We start from the raw sequence: 25,321 nt of genomic DNA, 5'->3' as shown, positions 1-25,321 counted from the left end.
GTGGGCTAAGGGAGGGTTGCAAAGTACTACTCAGAGCCCTTGGACAATGAAGAACAGGTGTGGAGAGACTAGGGACAGCATGCAGTCCTCAACCGGTTGGCTGAAGTAAACTGGTCATAACTTTTGATAGGTGGCTCCAAATGGAGCGTACTATATGTCAAAACGGAGCTTATGATGAGTACTTCAGCCTATGTAGAATGCACATGCATGTGATTTGAGTAAGTACAAAACTATTCTAAAATAGTGTGCAGTCTGCGGGTGGGAAGTGGGCAATTTGGGACATGATCGAATAATCTTCCAGCCATTGGGGTTCACGGAGTTAGGGAAATTCATCGAGGATGGTTGCTGGGCGCCAAGAGGCTTCTTCTAAGGGTAGGCCTTGCCATTTGATGAGGTATTCTTTGATGGATCGGGATTGTAAGTGCTTATCTCGCTACCCAATGATTGCTTCAGGAACATATTGAGTGATGCCCTCTTCATCTATGGGGGAAAGTTCTTCCACATAGTCCACTGAGGAGCCTACAAAGGGTTTCAACTGACTTACATGAAACACATTGTGGTTTTTGGTGGTAGGGGGGAGTTCTAAGTGGTAGGCCAAGTCGCCGACTCTCTTCAGGATGCGGTATGGGCCATAGAAGCGGTGGGCTAGCTTGTTACTACTGCCCTCTTTGAGAGTGGAGTAGCGAGACTTAGGCACTTTCAAAAGGACCAATTCCCCTTCTTGGAATTCCAAATGCATGCGTCTTTCATCAGCATAGAGTTTCATGTGTGTTTGGGCCTTTTGAAGATTCATTTTGCATTCTTGAAGTAAAGCTTGCATGCGATCCAATTCAGCTTGACTCTGAGGATTGATCTTATCATTAAACAAGACTCTAGGAAGGGGAACCTTATACCCATATAAGGCCTCAAAAGGGGAAACTCCAATGCTAGAGTGTGTGGAGTTATTATATGCAAACTCAGCCAAGTAAAGCCACATATCCCAACTGTGTTGTACATCATGGCAAAAGTGCCTCAAGTATGTCTCAAGCCATTTGTTCACTCTCTCAGTTTGGCCATCAGTTTGAGGGTGGTATGTAGTGGATGGAGCAAGCTTGGTCCCCATGGAGGTGAAAACTGTCTGCCAGAAGTTGCTCATAAACTTTGCATCCCAATCATATACAATGACTTGTGGTAAGCCATGCAACTTGAAGACATTTTCCATAAACTAAGTGGCCACCTGAGAGGAAGTATATTGGTCCTTAGTGAGAAAAAGGGGCAACTTTGGTGAGGCGATCAACTACCACATAGATATTGTTCCAAACTTTCTTTAGTCACGGGAAGGCCAGTGATAAAGTCCATTGTGATGTGAGTCCATTTCCCTTCAGGGATAGGAAGAGGCTGCAAGAGGCCAGCGGGCCTGAGTGTACTATCCTTGTTCTGTTGGCATGGAACACATTTGGTCACAAAGTCCTTGACATCCCTCCATAAGCCTTTCCAATGAAAGCTCTTGGCAATCCTGTCATATGTTTTGAAAACACCCAAGTGACCAGCAGTGGGGCAAGAATGCTCTTCTTCCATGATCTTTTGCGTGAAGGGGGAAGTGTGTGGGATGACAATCTTGCCATGGGACCAAATAAGGCCATGCTTGAGCTGATATTGGGAGTTTTCAGCCATAACCCCATGCTGTAATTTCTGAAATATGTGGCTGAAATGATCATCTAACAAGTAAGCCTCCTGAAGTGGGGCAAGAATGCATTTCTTCCATGATCTTCTGCATGAAGGGGGAAGTGTGTGGGATGACAATCTTGCCATGGGACCAAATAAGGCCATGCTTGAGCTGATATTGGGAGTTTTTAGCCATAACCCCATGCTGTAATTTCTGAAATATGTGGCTGAAATGATCATCTAACAAGTAAGCCTCCTGGAGTGGGGCAAGAATGCATTTCTTCCATGATCTTCTGCGTGAAGGAGGAAGTGTGTGGGATGACAATCTTGCCATGGGACCAAATAAGGCCATGCTTGAGCTGATATTGGGAGTTTTCAGCCATAACTCCATGCTGTAATTTTTGAAATATGTGGCTGAAATGATCATCTAACAAGTAAGCCTCCTGGAGCTCTTCAACCCAATCATTGTGCAATTTTGAGATAGATGACACTCTACATGCCCATATTCGAGAGAGAGAATCAGCCACAATATTATCCTTGCCTCGCGTGTGTGAAATGTCAAAGTCATAGTTATGTAAGGTTGCCACCCATCGCCTTTGCCTAGAAGTCAAAGTATACTGAGTCAAGAAGTATTGGAGGACTCGGTGAGTGGCTGCCATACAAATAGTGGTGCCATTTCTTGATGGCATGGAGGATGGCCAACATCTCTTGGTTGTATACATTCATTTGCATCTCCTTCTCATCAAGCTTGCGGCTTTCAAATGCAATCACACCATGCTCTTGCAACAATACTGCACCAATACCCCGGCCACTAGCATCACAATGAATGGTAAAGAGCTTAGAGAAGTCAGGAAAAACAAGGATAGGGGCTAAAGTAAGCGTGTCCTTTAACTGTTTGAAGCTATGACCTGCAGTGGCATCCCAAAAGAATGACTCTTTTTTTAAGCGATCAGTCAAAGGTGCTGCAATGGTGGCATAGTGCTTAATGAAGCATTTGTATAGAATGAAGAGAGACCAAGGAAGCCAAACAAGGAGGTGGTGGTGGAAGGAGTGGCCTTAACACATTGCACCTTTTTGGGGTTAGCCTGTATACCATTTTTGCTCACAATGTGTCCCAAGTACTCCACAGATGTCTGCATGAAGATACATTTGCTCTCCTTAGCAAAGAGTCGATGCTCTCTCAATATGTCAAACACCCTCCAAACGTGTGTCAAATGCTCCATAGATGACTTGCTATAAATGAGGATGTCATCAAAGAAAAAAAGCACGAACTTGAACAAAAAGGGCTGTAGGATTTTTTTCATGAGGCTTTGAAAGGTGGCAGGGGCGTTAGTCAACCCAAAAGGCATCACAAGAAAATGGTAAAGTCCATGATCAGTCATGAAGGCCGTTTTGACCTCATCTCCTGTCCGCATACGAATCTGATGGTAACTAGAGCGCAAATCAATCTTAGTGAAAAAGCATGCCCCTTTTAACTCATCTAGCAAATCATCAATCCGTGGGATGGGGTAGTGGTTCTTCACTGTAATTTTGTTCAAATCTCGGTAGTCAATACACATGTGAAAGGAGCCATATTTCTTTTTGACTAAGAGGAAAAGGGATGCATAGGAGGGGGAAGAACTCAGTTCAATGAAACCCATCTCTAGAAACTCTTTGATTTTCTTTGCAACCTCTTCACACTCACACTTGGAGAGTCTAAAGGGGGGTTTGTTCACTGGCTTGGAATGGGGCTCTAGTTCAAGTGGGTGGTCCACTTGTCTCTTGGGAGGGAGGGATGTAGGCATCTGGAATAAGTCATTGTATTACTCAGGGCCTGCAAGGCAGAGTCATATGATACTGTGGAGGGCTGATCATAATTGCCCTTATTTAATTGCAAAACAAAGATCCGTAAGCATTTCTTAAACTCCCATTTGAGTTGCTTTGTTGTAATGAGCTGAAAATCAGCATGATCTCAAACTCCCTCTAGGTGGATAGGCTGTCCATGCATCATAAACTCCATGTAAAGCTGAGAGAAGTCCATAGGAATTTTCCACAATTGTTTTAGCCAATCACAGCCCAAGACAACATCAATGGGGCCCATATCTAGGGCAATCAGATCAACCAGTGCCACATAATTTTCAGCCAAGCATAAGGAAACTGCATGACATACATGTGTACTGATTTCTTCTTCTCCGTTTGCTACTTGGACCTTCAAGGGGTGGTGTAATGCCATAGGAATATATTTCAATAGGTCAATGGATGATTTATTGACAAAACTATGAGTGCTTCCACTATCCACAAGGATAGAAGCATGCTTCCCATTGGTACTACCTTGAATGCGAAGGGTACTGGGGCTACACGAACCCGTCCAAGCATCCAAGGAGATCGAGCAAAGGGAAGTGGGAGGTGGGTGGGATGTTAAATCAAGTATCTGTGAGGGTGCACCACCCAGGTCAAAGGGAAACCAATCCTCTAGGTCATAGAAGTGCTCATGATCAACATCCTCCGTGGGCTCAGTCTGGTCAATTGCCAGGTCATTCTCCTCATTGTGCCAATCTTCCATGACATACATGCTATGAACTTTGACCTTAGCTATCTTGTACGGGCATTTGGAGGCATGATCAGCAATGTACTTATCTCCACATTTAAAGCATAGGCCCTTTTCTTTCCGTTCCTTGACAACATCTGGGGAGATGAACTGTTGACTGGATCCATGGGAAGGTGATGCAGTGGACTCTTTATTTTCAGCAATAGAGCCCGATGATGTCCCAAAAGTGCTCATTTTTCTTTCAGCATGGAAGGCGGGGTAAGTGGGTACTTTGGGGCTGTTATTAGGCATAGAAGAGACTCAAAAACCACCTCCGCATGGGGCGGATCATGAAGGGATCCGGGGGGGTCCAACACCTTGCTGAAAATGCTCATTCTTACGGTAATTTCTTGCATATCTCTCAACCAATTCGATTGCATCAAACAGTGTAGTGGGTTTTTGGGCCATGACATCAGCTAATAGACTCGGTTCCAACCCATAGATGTACTTGTGCAATTTAGCATCGTCAATGATGCTTTCCACATACATAGGCAAGTTCATGAATTGATTGGTGTAGTCACGTACAGTGAGGTTACATTGGTCAAGAGTGTACCATCTTCTTGCCAACCGTTCTTTTTCCACAGGGGACACAAAAACTTGGACCATATGCATTTTGAAATCTTCCCAATCAATGAACTATTGATTCTCCCGATTGATATAGCGCCACCAAGTGTGGGAAAAATATTCCAAGTGGAGAGAAGCAAAAATTATTTTCTGATCATCAATGTGGGGATAGTGAGAGCGGAGTTTTGAGCCCAGGATGTGCCTAAAATTTGCCAAAAAATCTAGAATTTAGGGGAAATATATTTAACATCAAAGGCGGCAGCTGCAGCTAGGACGATTTTAAGCACCAAGTGAAAGACAACTTTTAAAAGGCGCCCGAGCGATGCTTGTGGATTTTTGATAATTTTTCAGATTGTCGTGTGGGATGCCAAGAGCTGCCAGTCAATGCGGGATGTCAAGCAGACGCCCAGGATTTTTCAGAGCTTGAATCGGAGTCAAGATGAGGAAGTGGCCAAAATTTGGGCAAGATACGAAGAGGTGGCCAAACTTAGGACCAAAGGGGGGGTGCCCTTTGGGGAGTTTGACCCCCCCCCCCCCCCCCAACATTTCATGCAACATTTCGTGGGAAAAAAACGTGGAGAGAGATGGAGAAAACCTGATCAGGTGCAGGGCGCATTTTTCACCATCATGATCCTCCCTCATGATTGTGGGCTGTGAAGACCCTATCCAACTGACATTGATGCTGAAGATTGAAGTACAGCATTGGATTGAGAGAAATGGAGGCTCCGTCTGCTGGTGCAGTGACCCTAGTGCACAAAAATGGGCATAACTTTCACACCATGACTTCGATTGGGGATATTTTTGATTCAAACTGGAGGAGATGAAGCCCTCTCCAAGATGAGCTATAGGGTTTACCCCCAGATTTAGGACAGAATTTTTTGCAATGGGATCTTTGTGACAGTCCTACAAGACTGTGACCAAAAACACTGCATGTCCCTTAGTGCCAATGTCTGTCATGGATAGAGCATAGATCAAGGGGCCTAATCTGACACATCTATAGCATCTTGAGCATACTGAACATAATCTCGAGCATCATTTCATACCCATCAACTCTACCATTCATGCATAAGTACATTCACTGCCATACATCTCCATTGACTACATGTACCTCAAGTGGCATACATGGGTGGCATTATCATTGCGGGGTATCCAAGAGGGATCATTGGGGCAGGGAAGTGGGTCTTATGGAAGTACGTGCACCTGCAAATAAGTATTGGGCTCCGGATCACTGAGAGGTGGGCAAAGTTCCCCCCGGCCCAGGTTGTGCCCCCCTTCAGGGTCTTAAGTGGTAAGGGAGGGTCACCTCTCTTTTTTCTTACCACCTCGCCTGGCATCGGCCTTTTTCCTCAGCTGGAGTATACATGGCAGACATTTTTAATTAGCAATCAGCATGAGATGCATTGGAAAGAAGACATTGGACCTTTTCATGAGATGCAAGGAATGATGAAGGTTGGGGTAGTGGTTACCTTGGCACTCCAGTGACTCATTGGTGGCTGCTACTTACCCAATTTGCAATGGCTAATATTCATCCAAGATCATAAGACAAAGTGAGGGTTAATGTCAGCCATTACAATGAAATTCGGGAAGAGGTATGATGCTTGTGTGCAATCTTGAATCTCTCCAACAATGGATTAAGCTCAGCAAGTGGCTAAATTGAGAGATTAAGATCAGAGTGGCATACCTCTTTCATGCTTGTGACGACCGTTGAAGCCCAAATCATCATGATGCCACTTGCTCCATTGATCAAGTCCAGTTGTTGGTTGGGCATCTGTAGAAGAGTGCTTTAGCATTTGAGTGCTCTTGCTGATGAAGAAGGCTCCCAAGCTTATCCCCGAGCTTGAGCTTCAAGAATGGGAAGCTTCAAGTGAAGCTTTCATGGCTGCCCACAAAGCTCCCATGCATGTTGAACTCAATGGCTTAATCCGAGCAAGAGAAATCCTTCACGGGCTGAAGGGGTTGTGTGGTTGAGCTCTCCAAGTCAGAGAAAGCTTCAATTGGGAGAATCCATGGCTGCCCCAAACTGTTTCAAACAGTCCTAGCTACTGTCCACCATGGGAGTTGATTCCCATGAGCAAAGGTGCCAAAGGGGGAAGGCCAAAGTGCTGGAATAGTGCCCTGGAGTGGTAGGGAGGGGGGACAATAAGAGGGGAAGTGGCAGGACAGCCAACGCAAAATGCATCGAAAATTGTGAGGTTGTCCTGTAGGCCTCTTGGACAACAAATCTCTCCATTCCACCCCTTGATCAGGAGCTTGGGAGGTCAAGGAAGAAGTCCCGAGGCTGGTTGATGTCGGGAAGCACCCTCAGGTCAAATTTCTTGGGGTTTCTTTGGGCTGGCAGCCATGGCAGCTTGCAGGAGAAGAGAGAGAAAGAGGGCTAAGGCAAAAAGTAACTGAGATTTTGCCCTCTTCCAACTCCTGGGACTCTAAACTTGGCCTGGGACCCTTAAAATTTGCATGAAAAGAAGTGATGACCTGCTATTTTAACAATTTTACCTCCATATATGTTTTGCTCCAAAAAGATGAAGTTAATTGTAGTCCTTCTTCTTGTTGTACCTGTACCTATAAGCTAAGTAACTAGGGTTTTTGGGATTTGAAAAGGGAGAAAGGGGAAAGAGGAAAAAGACCAAAGCCTAAAGCTCTGATACCACTCATAATGAAAGAAGCTGAGGGGAGAGAGAAAGAGAACAAGAAGAATAAGGAAGAAGACTAGAAGAGGAGAGAGAAAGAGAGAAAAGAGGGGAGAAGGGAGAAGGAAGCCAAGGAAGCTGTAGATGAAGGTGAAGAGTATGATCTTGATAGTAATTGGTTGCCCTAATCTGGGTCTCTTACACCTTAAATAGATGGGTTTGAGGGGGTGTCTAAACCCTAGTCGGTGTGTATCCTGCTTGTTACAAGTCATAAATATATGTATGTGTCATGTGGGTTCAACATAAGGGATTTTTTAAATACCATTTTAATATACTTTTTTACATACAAAAGAGTCCCATATAAAGGGGTTACTTATAGATTGAATAGAAAAGGGTTATGTTTTATTAAGGAAAATTTCACTGATAATGATATTTATAAATAGGCCTTGAATGCACATGAGATAGAGGGTATACATATAGTGAATTCCATAGGGCAACCCGATTTCCAAGGTAGATTAGTACTTCAATTGGATAATTTATCCCAAGGAGTGACTAAGATGTTGATCATTATATTGAACATATTGAAATGAATATAAAAAATATGATTCTAGCCCCTAGTGAGCCTATGTAGAAGCATAAACTCATAAAGGGTATCAATTTCCAAGCATATTAGTACATGAGATTGCAAAGGCTTAATACATTAGTAGATGTAAAGACCCATGGTAGATGGTTGGAAGCTCAACTTAGCCAACAATGATGAAAGGATTTGTTTAAGGAACCCCAACTGGAATATCCAAGTACCTCCAATGGGTTACCTAAGAACACGTTACACATGTAGTTCCATTAAATCCTCCATGGGTTACCTAAGAACATGTCATACGTGACAGTTCCATTAAATCCTTCTACATCCACAATGGCAAATATAGAAATTATCCCTTTGAGTCCTTAGACCTCAATCCTAGCTTACATGATGCAAATGGAGATGTGATCAATGCAATAGATTTAACCTACATTGGATGAAGCTAATGTGACTAACATTATTATGAAGCCCCTAGACAAGATAAAAGAAGAAATAATGTATGAAATCCTCAATCCTAGGTTACATGATGAAAATGGGAATGCAATCAATGCAACTAAGTTAATCTACATTCGATGAAGCTAATGTGACTAACATTATTATGAAGCCCCAAATTATGCAAGATAAAAGAAGAAATAATGTGTGCAATCCAAGCTACTTTAAAGGAAATCTATTCAATTGCAATGCAAGTTGTTGCTTCACAATAGCCTTTGAGTGGTTCAACTCCAAATTTGTCTAGATCATACATTTGGTGTGGTAAATGTCATGGGTATGGTCATATATCTATGGAATGCCCAACATCTACAAGATTAATGCCAAAACTTTTTGTACCTTTTTCCTTAAGAAATCATAATTGGATACCAAATGTTGACATAAGGTAGGCCAAGAGGAGCCTATGGATGGGAAGAATATGACATATAAGGTTGGAGCACCCACTCAACCTTTTAGGCTATGAGGTTTTCCTACCCAAGGGAGTCCTCTAGTTCTTCCAAATAATTATAGTAGTAATGGAAATAAAGGGAAATTTATCTCTTTTAGAAGGAAGAATGGAAGTTTTTGAAACACAATGGGAGAGAATGGACAAATACCTATAGGACTAGTGATTTGTTAAGTATTGTCAACAAGAAGGCCATATAGCTACCTACTACATGAATGCAAGAAAAAACCAAGACTATATCCCCCTTTATAGGAGGTGTAGTGGTGTGGCACATTATGAAGAGAATTATCCAAAAGGAAATGAGAACAAGAGCAATGATAAAGATAAACAAGTCTTTATTGATCCCTCAACTTCAACCACTAATTTAGTCGAAGTAGATGTGAAGGATCAAGAGCAAAGGTTCAAATCAAAGTTCCTACCTCATAGGATTACATTCAAGGTTAATCATATGATCGTCATCATCACAAGAGTTCAAAAGTAATAATAGAAGGAACAAGGCTTAGAGGAAGAGATTTTGCAAGGTAGGAGTTTTTAAAGGATAAATCCAAGGATATAGATCCTAGTAGAGAAATACTTGATTTGGATTCTTCTCAATAATATTTTGGCTATTCTTTATTGCATGTGCCTTTATCCAATCCTAAGATTCAAGTGGGGATAGCTCCATTTCTAGAGAGATTGGTACCTCCAACAGGGAGAGCAAGAATAAAAAAGAAAAATTTAATACATCATATAATATTTGGGATACATAGGAAGAAGTATCCTTAACAATTAAACTTGGGAAATTGCTAGAAATAATGCATGGATGCCAATAATAGCTTTATCACAAGTTTTTTTGGTGTAGGAGTAGAAAAATCCATACTATGGGTTCCAAAGTAATAACAAATGCATCAAACGGGAACACAACTAAAGAAGTAACAATAGTTGATCTATTCATGGATCTAAGAGCACCAATAATAGATACTACCATCAATGGACATTTTTTGAATCAGTTTCATCGTGAGATTGATTGTGATCTCATGGGGCTACTCGATGCAAGATGGCAAAGAAACAAACTATTCACAAATTATGGAAGTCAAGTGAAGAGTTCCTTGATGGGCTCACCAAGGATCTCCCTTTAGGGCCTACTAAAAATGAGGTTGGGCTCTCTATTGTAACAATGTAAGGACATCCAATATAATGGAGTAGAAACTCACTAGTATCATACACTTTTTGCAAGAAAAAAACATTTTTAATTATTAGATTGTAGGAAGATTGTATGTGAATTGCATCCACATTTTATTTCTTATACACATTGGATTACATGTTAACAATTGAATTCTCTGCTTTGCATTTCCCCATCATGATATAATATCATTACTTTGTATTTACGCATTGAAAGTTCATTGTTGAAGTGCATTACTACAGAGTATAAGTTCATGTCTCAAAGTTTGTGCAATATAATTTAATACTACAATTTTGTAATATATTGATATCTTTATTAGTTTAAATAGAAAATTTCACTTGCTATGAAAAAAGTTAAATAATTGCAAGTATACAAAAGAAGGTTAAGGTTAAGATTAAAAAAATTCACCCATATTTGTTAAATTATGTATGCCTACATGAGGTATAAAGTGCTTAATTTTATCCCATCACAACAAGTTTATTTTCCAATAATAAGTTTAAGAAAGTAGATATTAAAGTCCCTTCTAACTTTTCTTCTTTCTTGTTCTCTCGTTGTTACTTCGTGATTATACTTAGTACTTTTCTCATTATCTAGATTATTATTGCAACTCAAAATCCCCTTAACTAGATGTTAGTAAGCTACACTTCAATCTAAAGGGTTACTAAATTATACATTTATACCTTTTTGGCATTATCCTCACAATACTTTAGCTTAGAAACTAATCATAGATGCTAAGCCCCTATGTGACCTAGATTTTATAGGGAATAGTCATGCTAGAGAATATTTCATTTGTATTTAATATTTTTCACATGAAAAAATCATTTTGTTCAAAATAATTCTTTGTGCTAATACTTTTAGATTCGAATACAATAACTCATGTATTTTATGATGTGTTATTGAGTTTTACAAATCTTCAATCGTTGTTATTTAGAGATGGAGTCTATAACAACACAACAATATAAAACTTTACTTTTTTTAGTTCATTCATCTTCATGTTATCACCCCCCCTAAAAGTGTATTTACCCATTGTTTGATCATCTCAACTCTGTAAGCACAATCATTCTTGTGAAATCCCTAAATGAGCAGTGCCATTTGGTGCTCCAAGTTGGATCCAACACTTCTTAGAGTTTGTTCTATACCATTAAGTGGGTAGAGAAATGCTTGTAGTTTTAGGTAGAATTGGGTCTTCTTTATAACCACTTTATGACTAGTGTTAGCATCAAAACAAGAACCAATATTGTTGAGTCAAAAACATATTTTTACATGTCAGCTTGGACATTGTAGCATTTACATGGAATGTGATTGCACTGTATCCTAGAATATGTCATAATGTGATGAGTCTTACCTTATTATAAATGGAGACTTATTGAATCTCTCGTAGGATAGTTTCTTCTGGCCGTTAGATCTCTCATTTGCATTTGAAAAGGAAGACTACCTTAAAGTAGACATAGTTTTTGAAGTTAATTTAGGATTATTATAAGTAAAGTGATGACTTAGGTTCTTGGTGTGACTTGCCTTCTTCCAACTTTAGAAGAAAAGTATTTGAGATCTATATTGCTTCCTGAAGATACTATTGGTGTCCAAGAATTCAACTTTGTTGGGGACAAAGAAAGTGACTAGAAGATAGAGATGAGAGTGAGAAGGAAAGATAAATAAGTGTCAAAAGAAGACGGTTATGGAGTTAAAGGAAATTAATGGCATAATAGTTAATAAAGATGTGGCATTAATTAAGTGGGTATATTGAGATTTTTTTAAATGATTGTATGGGTATTTTCATATATATATATATATATATATACATACATACATACATACATACATACATACATACATACATACATACATACATACATACATACATACATACATATATATATATATATATATATATATATATATATCTCTCTCTCTCTCTCTCTCTCTCTCTCTCTCTCTCTCTCTCTCTCTCTCTCTCTCTCTCTATCTATCTCTCATATGTTACTTTGAGGTATTACAACATGCTTCATAAGGTTCCAATTCTAGTTGTTTGTATCCTAGGGATACAAAGCTCCACTTTTTTACTCCTTATTAAGGCAAGCTCGAGCATAGATTAACACTTAAGTATTGTTCCACCATTACAGCCTCTGCAATAACTAATGCTAACATGATTCACTCTCCTTGTTTTCAAACACCACTTAAACAATCCAACACCATACCTTATAATATCATATCCATTTGTGTCTCTTTGAAACATTCAAAAACTTAGTGGGGATTTAAACTTTGATATACTACTATGAGTGTATTCGTGAATGTGAGAGGACATATGAGCAACTCTAGTTTCTAACCCACCTTAACCATAGTGCGTAGCAACTAAAAACACATCATTTGATCTAAAAGACATTCCAAATTCTATATGTGGAAATATGACATACTCACATGACATATTAGTAACAATTACATTAGATAATTACCCATTTGACATAATTTATAAAATGGTATGCTTGTGTACAAATATAATCCCTTATAAGATCTATTTTAAGATATTTACATGATTGGTAAATTTATTAGAGACATTTTAAAAAGTGAAACAATGTAATTTTTTCAATGGCAATCCTAAAAAGAGTGTCATAGAAGCATGAATCTTACTTTGAATCTAGCATCCCAATACAAGCCTCACCATGATAGTTTCATGTTATAAATTTCCATGTTGAAGTGAACAAGGATAGAAGAAAAGTATTAAACTAGTGTTATATTTACTTTTAATAAGATATATTTGCTTTTATTGTAAGCAAGTCATGTATTACTCCATCTCACCTTTCAGTATGTAAGTACACTAGTGAATGATTGACATGCAATGCTTCTCACTTGAGTGAAGGAATGAAGGATGTGGATGCTAAAAGGTGGATCATAGTGCTCTAAGAGATTGCATTATGATGACAAGTTCTTCGAGTTTTCTTGGAGTTGAAAAAGTAGTCTCAACCTTGCCTTTGAAAGCAATGTCAGTTTTCTACATTACAAGTACATCACTTTTGCAAAAGTGCTAATGTTCAAAACTTTAACCTAGCCTAATCGTAGATACATAACCTTCATTATATCACTTGCAAAAAGTGCTAGTGCTAAATTTACTCAATGCCAATAATTCATAGATTCCATTCCTTCTTGAAATCACTTGTCAAAAAGTACTAATGTTAAATTTTAAGAACTTTTGACCTTACCCAATCATTCATACATGTCATTTATATATGTCACTAGTAACATCCTAGTACTAAATGTTAAGTACCTTAACCTAGACCAATCATTTAGATGTAACACTTTGAAAAATTTCTAGTACTAAATTTTAAGAACTTTGACCTAGCCTAATCATCCTTAGATGGCATTTCTATGTGGCATAGTAAGAGCCTACAAACTATGTTAATAGTATGCCAACAGTAATTTCCTATTCCATTTCTTTGTAACATAAAGGCCCTCCATCTTCTCCCTAGATTGCACAAGGCTTTCTCTTGCTACTTCACTACACGTTTCTCATTCGAACTAAACAAAGAGGCTCTTTCACTTAACTTCCTTTTGGAAATAGGAACTATTGAGAATGAAATGAGACAAAGGGTTAAACTAGATAAAGCATAAAGATTTAGATATCTCATTGAGTGATTGTGTATGTGTAGGTGAATGTTCTCAAACTTATAGCTTTCCACAAGTAAAACATGTGCATTTAGGTTAAGGTCATGTTTACCAAATTTAGAAAATATGCTTTCACTTCGCTTTACAACATCACCTATGTTAACTTTGTTGTTCCATAGCATACAAGTGAGAGAATGGGTGATACTACACATTGTTTAGTTGTTGCTTTATTCAAGAATTTCAAAAATACTATAGCACAACATATAGAATTACACATGAAGGTGTCTTTTAAAGGGCTATAGGCTCATAAGGGTATTTGCTTAAGAGGGTTTCAAAAGATAGTAGTGAGTTTAAGATAAGGCTTTAAGCCCCAATGTTATGTGGGAACACAAGATTGATGCATAGGTATGCACACCTCTTAGATTTTTTCATATAACATATGATGAGATATAGCATATATATAAATGCCAGTAAATCCTTATGAAATCCTCTTTGTGTATAGATAGCACAATGGAACCTTGCTTAAGCCTCAATCTAACCATTTTTAATACAAACTAGTGAAGGTTCATGAGAACATCTTCAAGGGGCTCATAAAAAGGTGGAAAGCATCATCGGTGTTGTTAAACGCTTTTTCTCATATTAATGCAAGCAATGGACTGAGGTTGCTAGTAGAAAAGGAAACTTGGCAATGTTGTTGGCTTGTAGTAATCATGCAAATGAGTACATTAAGGACATTATACAAGTTGAGATCAAAGAAATTGACATCTCATTGTAGAAACAAATGGTCGTGGAGGAGAAACCACAATATCTTGGTATGACTAAGAGAAATGTAAAGGGCTAAAGGCTTACTACATAAAATTACAAATTAAAATCTCTTATCAAAGCAAGAATTCCCCATCTATGTTTAAAGCACTTTATTGCCTCTTTTGTACAATTTTGTGAGAAGGATGCCCTTTGTCATGGATCATGATTTTGGAGCAAAATCTTTAACCCTCCCCTAGAAAAAGAAGTATCAACATGTAGTTAGCTATTAGCTTCCAAATGCACATTAAGTATTAGTTGCATAATGTGAAAGAGTGAATTATGGAGCTAGGAAGGGAGCATAATGGCCTCCATCTTAGAGACAAGAAATGAAAATTATCTTTGCTTTTAGGAAATGATATTTCTCTAGTTTGACTCCTTTGGGCTCTAAAGCTAGTTCCACTAGTAGTTTCATTTTCTCTAAAAATGCATGATTCAAGTTTGTCCTTGATGGTCACCGATATTTTGACTCGAGAAAAGATTAAAATTTGGGTATAATGAAGACATGTAAGGATTCAAAACCAAGAGAATAGAAAATTGGTGGGAAATTTGGAAAGGGTAGAGGAAAATATTTGAAGTTTAAAGCTCATTTATAAAAACTCAATATTTATCTTATATATTCTCCCACTTTGAAATCTCCTTGTTTTTCTTCCAACCATTTCTTCATCATGTCCTTGTTTATGTATGCTTCCTTACTTACTCCCTAGAGTTAACAAACATTACGATCCATAGATATGGAAAAACTAGGTCACTATTATTGTTGGAAAGTCACACATATTGCACAATTCCAAAACAATAGATGGCTAATGGAAATCCATAAACACAATTTTTGTTAGGTAACATAGTGGAGTGGTTTTAGAATTAAAAAATGTACCAATGAAATCATTGCCACACAAAGATGTCTATAGAGAGGGAAAACTAAGTTTTATGTCTAAAGGCAAGTTTGGTCTTGCAAGTTTTTAAGGAATGTGACTATGGTGAAGTTTGGAAGTCCATAGAACCTCATATAATGTAGATATAATTTATTAATGATAGATGCATATGTCCTTTTTTTAAATCTTTTTTACCATTTGAAGTGGAAAAAGAGAAAGCACATTTGTGTATGGGCTAGTAGCTATGCTCACAATGCTCTAATGATCATTATATATTCTACAAGAACATTTCTCTTCAATGGAGAGGTTTATGATTTCTTGAACATGATATATGCATGTAGACATTATTTATGTTTGGGAAGGACCAATTCTTAAGCATAGGGACAAGTTTAAAGGAAAACAATGCTTTTTTAATTGTGTGGTAGCTTTTTGGAAATAATAATTATGTCAACTTCTATGGATTGAGGTACATCTTGAAATGGAGTGGATCTATGTGGGATGAAGGAAAAGCAACCCATTGTGCTTTTGGTGACAAATTCATGATTACATTCTCAAAGAAAATCATGAAGCTAATATAAAGCATGTATAACTAAAGATGAAAGTAGTCCACATGCCTCAAATGCCTATATAATGACAAGATAATATAATCGTAGCATCATCATTTATTTACCACTACAACTGGTCTTTCTAGTTCATTCTCCCTTTGTTTGCCCCATATCTCTCCCTTTCATAATCTGATGTTTACTCAAACAAACCTCCTCATATATACCATATTCAATTTCTCTACCCTATGCTTATACCAATCCATGCTATGTGCAAGCAAGTTGTTGTGACTTATTCTACATGTGTTACTACAACCAAGCATGGTTATCTTCTTGGGTTGTTAAGTATTTGAGCTACGCTTTGGATTTTTGAAAGTACTTATTTCAAGAATTTGATAGAGAATCATTTTGTGAAAAGGTTTGTGTTAATTCATTGACACTAGGGACCTTGTTGGATGAACTTTATTGTATGCAATGATGGGTTTCTTTGGGGATGTGATAACATTTCTTTAATGTGAACTTTGAGCTTCTTAGAGGCATTCTATTGTGGCAATTATCCAAATGTGGAGGATCAAAGTGCTATTGTGGATGAGAGCCCTTCCTAAATAGAAATAAAATCAATTAATGGAGATGGTTACACAAGGATTTATTATTATATGGGATCATTGGGATAAATACATTTTTGGGGAGACGTTGCTAACCAAGAATTACTTATTACCAACTTGAGAGGACCTGTTTGGTCAAAAGTGGGGTTTAAGGATAACAAAACTTATAAATATAATTTGAAGATAGTAAAATTTGGCTAGTTATGTGTATGACCAAAGATCAACCATTGGATATGCATTTGGTCTTCGAAGTAGCATGGTCAGTTGGAGTAGTAGGAAACAACATACCCTAGCTCTCTCAAGTACAAAAGTAAAATACAGGGGTGCATCATTAGCTACATGTGAGGTTGCTTGGTTGGCTAAGTTGATGGATGACTTGGGGATTTATGTGGGGGATAAACTAGTCAAGCTATATTGTGATAGCACGAGAAATGTGCTCCTAGAAAGCAATCTAGTTTATCATGCCAAGTTAAACGTATAGAGGTACATTACCATTTCATCTAGGAAATGGTGCTTGGAGATAGGATAGACATCATTCATGTGAAGACTAAAGACCAAGTGGTAGACATCTTTACCAAACCACTTGGTAAAGATAGGTTCACTCATTTTAGATCGCTGCTTGGGATACATGAAGTGACTTAAGCTTGAGGGGGAGTGTTGATAGCTATGCAAGCTCAGTCCATCTTACCTTATTTGAACCCCAACATGACAGTTGAGTCCTTAGCTATCACTAGTGTGTGCTTTGTAAGTCGGGTTACATGCTAACTCCAGTTAGAGGGCATGGACACTTTGGACCTAGTTGAGTTGTACTTTCACTTAACGTGTGTAATGAATAATGAAGAAAAGAAGAGAGTACATCCATTTTCTTGTTAAAGTGGCTATTTAGAGGGTGTTTTTATGGGAAATTTATCGTGAAACATAGGCAACATCCCATATAATACATGTACACATAAAGAAGCTAAAATGTCCAAAATGTTACATGGAAATATAAGTGTTTATGCATTGAAATGAAGCATATAGGGTTCATTTAATATTTTTAAAGGGACGATAGCACGGATTAGTCCAGTGTTGTTTCTAAGAAATGATGCAATACGTTAGTAAGGAAAATAATTAAAAGAATGTTTTTTCACATGATACGTTGGTTGATTTGTGACTAATTTGTTGGAGGACTATATGGCATTACACCTTGTATCTATATTTATGCATGGTATCAACAAGAAAGACAAAGTCTTTTGGATGCATTACAATTGGTTGATAAAATGATTGACTGATGATGAGAGCATGTGAGGATCCCTGAGCTATAGGATAGTAGATTTTCTTTGGGGAGAGATTAAGTGGTAAACAAAATTATCTCCAGGAATGCTTTATCAAAAGAGTGGACAATGTTACGATTGTGTTCTATGTTTAGACGGTGCACCTTGGTCCAATCCTTGGGGTGTAGGAGACTCGTAGGATTCAAAGCACTCTACTAAGGAGGAGCTTTTTATGTATGTGACACGAGGTGCTAGTCATTTGAATGTTCAGATACTCTCTCTATTGGATTTGGGAAGGGGCAAAAACATTGGACTACAAATGGATACAAACATGTGATTTAGCTATATCAGTGTATAGCCTCCGAGCGGATGCTCTTGGTCATGAGGCCGGGACGGTGGTTTGGTGATCATAGGAGACCCAGCTAGAGCCCTAGAGCTAGATTTGAGCCCATTTTTGGTCCCAACAAAGTTGTGCCAATGGAAGTAAATGTAAAGCTCTCATTTGAGGATACATCACTCCCTTTGGACATTAGCCGATATCCAAAGGTTATGAAAGGCCTTATTGTTCTATTTAATACTAGGATAGGCATTAATTATGTAGTTGGAGTCTTAAGCATGCTCTCAAATGAGTCCCAAACAACCATTTTAGAGCTTGGATACATTGTGTTGAAGTGCTTGAAGGGTATAATATACTATACTATCACCTACAAATCAAGCAAGACCTTAGTTGAACATTGTTATTCAAATTGGGCAAGAGATATTGATTCTAAGAACTTAGTGATAACTGATATTGCTTCTCACTTGGATTAGGAGTTTTTTTTTTGGATCAACAAGAAGTGACCTATAATTGCATAATCTTTGCAAAATATAGCATAACATGCTTTTCTACTTATGAATCAATTTGACTAAAGAGGATATTGGGAGATATGGGAATTCTTGTCAAAGAGGTAGCAATCATGAAGTTTGACAGAACCATGCATTTCATGCTTGCATAAAGCATACAAAGATTCAATATCACTTTGTGTAGGAGCTCATTGAGCATGGAGAAGTGGAGATGGAATATTGTTTAACAAAGGATAAATGCATTGACCTATTTGCCAAGGATCTTAGGATTGATCAATTGGCCATTTATCTTCATTTACTTAGTGTTGTACCAAGTAAGTAGTTCACTTTAAGGTGGACATATAGGGGGTAAAAGTCACCTACCAAGTCACTTGCCTATGATCCATGTGCCAAATGTTGGAAGCCCCCAAATGAGGAGAAGCCATTATGTACACCAAGCATTGTAAGAGCTCTCAATTTAGACACTAAAAGGGATCTAGCCAAATGTTGTAAGGCCTCCACATGAGGAGAAGCCATGATCTACACCAAGCATTGTAAGCTCTCTCAATTTAGACACTAAAAGGGGTCTAACCTTGAAGAGTAGGTTGTTATAAGATCACCTATGTGGACTTGACCATTGGATCAAGTGTGAATGAGCTAATGGTATATAGTGAGTGATGGGTTATGGGGATTCATGAAACATTCATGGGAATATTCTTAGTTGGTGGTTGGTGTATCAGATGGATCATGTGGGTAATGAGTTAAGGTGAAACATGTAAGTGGTGAGTTAAAGGGGACCGTGTTGTAGGACATTCAATATGCCACATGTTGATGGTGAATGTTTGATATCTTACTACCCAACAACCTTATCCATCAACCTTCCTCTCACTTGCATCACTATACTTGTAAGCTCAACATGCTTACCATGCTCATAGAACAACCCATAAGGCAATGTATACTTCACGTATCTCAAGATCCTTCTTACAACATCTACGTGAGGTATCCTTGGCCAGTGCATAAACTAGTTGATCAACCAAACTAGATAACTCAAGTCTGGTCTAGTGATAGTAAGATAGATCATACTGCCAACCATATGTCTATACATACTCACATTATCTATCACATTTCCTATATCAATAGCCACCTTTACATTCTACTCCAATGGTGTGTTCATGTGTTTGCATTCTAGCACGCCATACTTCTCCAACATATTGTGTGCATACTGTTTTTGTAATATGATCATCTTTGCCCATCTGAAATCCAAGTTTCTAAGTAGGAAGTGATCCTTGCATTCCATGAGGGTGGGGCTTGCAATGATTTCTTCAATCTACATACATATGACAAAAAAAAAAGTCGAGATACACATAGCCCTCTTGCTGATCCATATAAACCTCTTCCACCAAATCACCATTCAGGAATGCATTTTTAACATCCATCTAATAAATATTCTAGCCTTTGGATATAGCCAATGCAATAATTCTCCATACAATTGCTATCTTAGCAACCTGAATAAACCTTTCTAGTGAGCCATTGAACTTACATTTTACCTAATAGACTCACTTTCATCGAATAGGCATTTTTCCCTCAAGCAATTCAACCAAATTCCAAGTTCTATTTTTCAGCAAAGCTTCATATTCGTCATTCATAGCCTTGCACCAATTCTCATCCTTAACTACTTTTACAAAAGATGTAGGCTCTTTGTATTTTTGCACTTCTGTCATGTATGCATAATGTCTCAATGAGTATCCACTATAGGTAAGCCTATCCATAGGCTTCCTTTCTCTCTACGATCCTCACAACTGAGGTGAACTAGATTTTTCTCTCTCATGAGGTACTATATATCTCTACTTAACTCCAGGTGTAACCACTGTAGGTATATCAAACTTGCTATCCAAACTCTTAATAGAGTCATATCCTAAAGTCAATGAGCCTATAACATCATCAAAAACCTTCTCTTTTCCTTTATCTCTCCCCCTCACTAACATATCCATGTCAGTGGATGAAGACCCATGGCTTCATAGCCTTCTTGTCTAAGGATTTGCACTACCAGATGCATCTTGAGTAGGTCCACTACTAGAAATAATCTCTAACTGTCCATTTTCAGTATGTGTGACCTGTGAAGGGTCATCATTGCATGTAACCTACTTAGCACCATACCATGATGCTAACTCATTAAAGACTACATCATGGCTTCACAATATCTCACGTGCATTTGGAGCATAGCACTTGTATACCTTTCTTTCCTATGAGTACCCAATGAAAACACACTTCACTACTTGAGGGTCAAGTTTCTTTCATTTGTCATCTCGAACATGAACATAGGCAATACTACCAAATACTTTCAAATATCAAATGTTAGGCTTATAGCCGTAGAACTGCTCATAAGGTGTCTTTTTATGTATTCTTGTTGTAGGTGTTTGATTCATGACATATACAGTCATAGTGCTGCTTCAGCCCAATAAGACAAAGGCATGTCCTTCTCATTCAACATGGCCCTCGCTACCTCCATAATCACCCTATTCTTTCTTTCAACAACTCTATTCTATTGAGGAGTATAGCTACAAGTCAAGTGCTCATTATCCCATGATTTGCTAAGTATGTGTCAAACTCCTTTGACACATACTCTCCACCACCATCAGATCGTAAGCATGAGACATAATAGTTAATCTCTTTTTCTGCATGATCTTGAAAATTCATAAAGCTATCCAAAATATCATCCTTATGCTTTAGAATGTATATCCATGTGTACATGTTATATTCATCCACAAAGGTCACATAGTATCTAAACCCACCAAGTGATACATTATGAGTGGGTCCCCAGATATCTAAGTGCTAAAGTTATAAAGGCCCACTATTATTCTATGTACTCTTGACAAGTGGAAACCTAGCTTGTTTCCCAAACTGACATGATGAGCATACATGTACCAAATCAGCATACTTAAACCTTGGTAGCCCTATATAACAATGTCCTTATGCTGCATAGTTTTCGGTTTTTTGACATTTATACGTCCAATCCATCTATTTAATATATCATTGTCTTGGATACTTGCCCTATCATGAGCAAACATAGCACCATTCAACTCAAGGATGTTTGCATCTAGTGTAAACATCCTACCATGTATTTGGCCTTTAGCAACCAACTTACATCCTCTGCCATACTCCTCTATGAAGTAGCCATCTCTATTAAATCATACCTATAGGTTTTGCTCAACCATCTGACCAACAAATAATAGATTCATGGTGATGCAAGACATCGTGCAATTTCTTTTTCTTGCCATCAAGCATAACCAAAGGAACAATCCCTGTGTGTTATGACATGCTGAGAATCATCTCCAGTGCATACATAGCCATTAGCACCTATTTTTAGCTCATCAAACTACTCACAATGTGGTGTCATGTGGTTTGAGACACTAAAATCTATATACCAGATATCATCAAACTTTTCTTGCTAATTGCCCCTTTTTCGCACATAAGTCATAGCAAATAGTCTCTCACCAGTCTCAATATCTACATGACTAGATGATGCATAGTGACCTTGTTGTCTACCCTTTTGATCAGTGTCCTAATTCTTCCAGCACTCTTTTACAATGTGGCCATTCTTGCCACAATAATGAAATATTTATCCTTGTTTGCATTCTCATGAGTAGACTGAGTGTGCTAGGATCCTCTTCCCCTAGACTGAGATCTCCCCCTTGCATGGGAGTATCCACCACCTCTACCACAAAATCCTTGCTCAATGTGCCCATGCTGAGATGCATGTTATTGGGTTCCCCTACCGCAATGAGAACCTCTACCATGATGACCACAGCCTCCCTATTTAGAGGAAAAAGCTACATCTTTGTTCTTAGATCTACTCATAGTCAAACCCAATTTCACTTCTTCATGGATAAGCAAGGATATCAATTCATTAAAGTTAGGCATTTTAGCCTTGATTGAAAGACATATCAAAAGACTTGTATTCAAGCCCTAGACCATTTAGAGTCACAGCCACCAAATCATCATCATCTACCTTAGTCATCCCAGTGGATGCTAGTTGACCTGTAATAGCCTTTATCTCAATCACATAGTCATGAATGGACCTTACTTTCCTATCTATTGTGTTAAACTTCTACTTTAGCTATATTTTTATCGCACTAATGGTAGTACCATAGTATCTCATTAAGATTTTACAAGCATCTTTAGGAGACTTGCAAATCATTATCTACATGACCATTGCATCTATAATGCACGATGCTAAGATCCATTGCAAGACTCTACAAGCACCTTCAAGTTGAGCATGGTGTGCTTTCTGCTATTTAGGAGTTGGATATCTGTCTAGAAGGTTCGGTCCATTTCATCACTTGTCATAAGATCCCAATAGCCTTTCTCGAGATGAGAAAGTTCTCCATGCAAAATTTCTAGAAAGCATAATTGTTGTTATCCAACTTCTCACCCACTATTTGAGTGATGTTGTCAGTCCTATCAGCATTTGCCATCTCTACAACTTTATGTATTCAATGTAGTCTTAAAATAGACAGTGCCTAACTCCTTGCAAACCAAGTACACCTTTCATAGATCAATGTCTATTGAGACCATTGTATATATAGGTAGGACAGTGTTAATCAAGAAATTTTATAACATTAAATTGACTGCAAAAACCAATGATTTCTCAGCTCAAAAACATCACAAATATCTCCAGACATATGTCATAACAACCATGTATAGTTGCATGCCAAGTAGGTTTCATTTTTTGCATAAAGGACAAGTAGGTATGTTGCAACATTATTGATAGACAATAGCCTAAAATTTTTAGCAACATAAACAATTGCATTCTCAGCCAATACATGTGCCTTATTATTAAGTATGTGTGTGAGACATCCATACATCTAACCACTTGTGCTTGTCCAGTTTAGAGCTCAAATAACTCCAACAACAACCATCAAATTTTTGCTTTGTTTTGTAGAAAATTTAGCATACATTCTAAATAAACCCTATATTAGGAAATTTGGAAATTCTCATGCACTTTGGGAACCCCTAATACCTTTATTATTTGACCATATAGTCAAATATTGTTGTCTTACTTAAAGGTGGAGTAAATACTATATAAGCTACCTTTCCAAATCTCACTTTCAAATATGGATCAAGATTTAGCCACATGGTCAAATATGTATAACTTATTTGAAAATGGGACTTGGGAAATTTCCAAATTCTCTAATATGGTGTTAATAGGAAATTCATCCAATAGGCCAACTAGGTTCATTTCATCATCTAGGAGTTTTAACCAACTAAGCCCAAATGCAACATTAGCTTCAACTATAGGCATGATGACTTGGTGATCTGGATTTTGAAATACAAAACTTTTACTTGGTGACTAGCATTGCAGGCATAGCTTGGGCAAGTAGCATAGGCATTTCCACAAAATACTAATGTGCATTTTGTCTAAAATGTAGTCCCTACATCATTAATGTTTGAAATCAGACATACAATTTTAGAGCAAGAGAAACCATTATAAACTACGTCAGTGATATTGAGAGCTAAAAGAACAATGCAACAAATGACATCACTCATGTTGTATTTCTGCATCTTCAAACACACCATTGTCCAAATCTCTCAGAAGCTTGATTGCTTAAACATACATTGCAATTAATAACATCCTTCTACTATGCAAACAATATATGTTGATTTTGGTCATTCTGTGTTACATAGATAAGAGCAATTTCCTCTAAAAAACTGCAACATCAAGGCTGTAGCAATATGCATCAGAGGATCAACAAGCCTAACTCAAGACCTCAGTATGGTATCTACCACTAATTTCACCAAGTAATCTTGTCCAACAATCCTCTTATGAAGCACATGCTACAGTCCTATGTATATGCTGTCCTTCAGACCATATTTACAATGTAATTATAAGAGCACCAAGCACAATAGGTAAATCAATTCCCTTACACCAATGACAACCATTCCTTTGGCATGCAGTTGTAACGGTTGCAATAGCAAATTCTAAGCATACACAGATGATTTGCTACCTAAAACACATAGGCTATTGCCTTTTGTAATAAGCATAAGCTCCTGTTAGCATTCATGACTAAGTTAACTCATTGATTTCCTATTGTTAAACTATCCTTAGACGGAGCATTTTGTAATGGTTTTGGAAAATGGATTAATTTGTAGTCATTTTTGTTGTCGCCCTTAGAGTATTTCTGCACAACTTTCCATAGTAGGTCTACCTCCTCCTAGCTCCAAGACTTCTTCCTTTTATTTTTCCAACATTGAGCATACTAAAAGGCAACTTGCCTTCCTCATGTCCATCTAATTCTATCTTTTGGTTTGCAATTGATGAACCATTGGATATGGAGGAAGACGTTTTCAGCCCGAGGACATGCTTCGCAATCTTTGCCTCCTCTTGCAAGTCCTTCTTTTCCTCTTTGTTGAAGTAATTACCCTCATAGTAGTAGTGGGAAAAGCCTCAAGCCCAATCGATCAGGGAAAGCCAATTTCAACTAGGATGTCTATCGTATGCCCATGATTTGCTCTAGCAGCTCGTCGAGAAGAACAACAAGTTCCTTGAAGAGGAACAGCAACTCCAATGCTTCTATGAAATTCACTAGTGAACCAAGCAACCTTTACAATCTAAATAGCTTCAAGTATTTAGGGCTTGTGAAAAAGAAGACAATGTCCATTAAAGGAGCTAGGGACCTTTTCATGATCAGACTTGCCCCCTTCAAAGCATGTCTGACAACCAACTCCACAACCTTCTTTTGAAACACATCTAC

This window comes from Lygodium microphyllum, chromosome 7, assembly GCF_053477565.2.
Source record: "Lygodium microphyllum isolate KBCC chromosome 7, Lygodium_microphyllum_v1.1.10, whole genome shotgun sequence".
Lineage (NCBI taxonomy): Eukaryota > Viridiplantae > Streptophyta > Polypodiopsida > Schizaeales > Lygodiaceae > Lygodium > Lygodium microphyllum.
The sequence above is the reverse complement of the archived record's forward strand: the minus strand, read 5'-3'. Positions refer to the sequence as shown.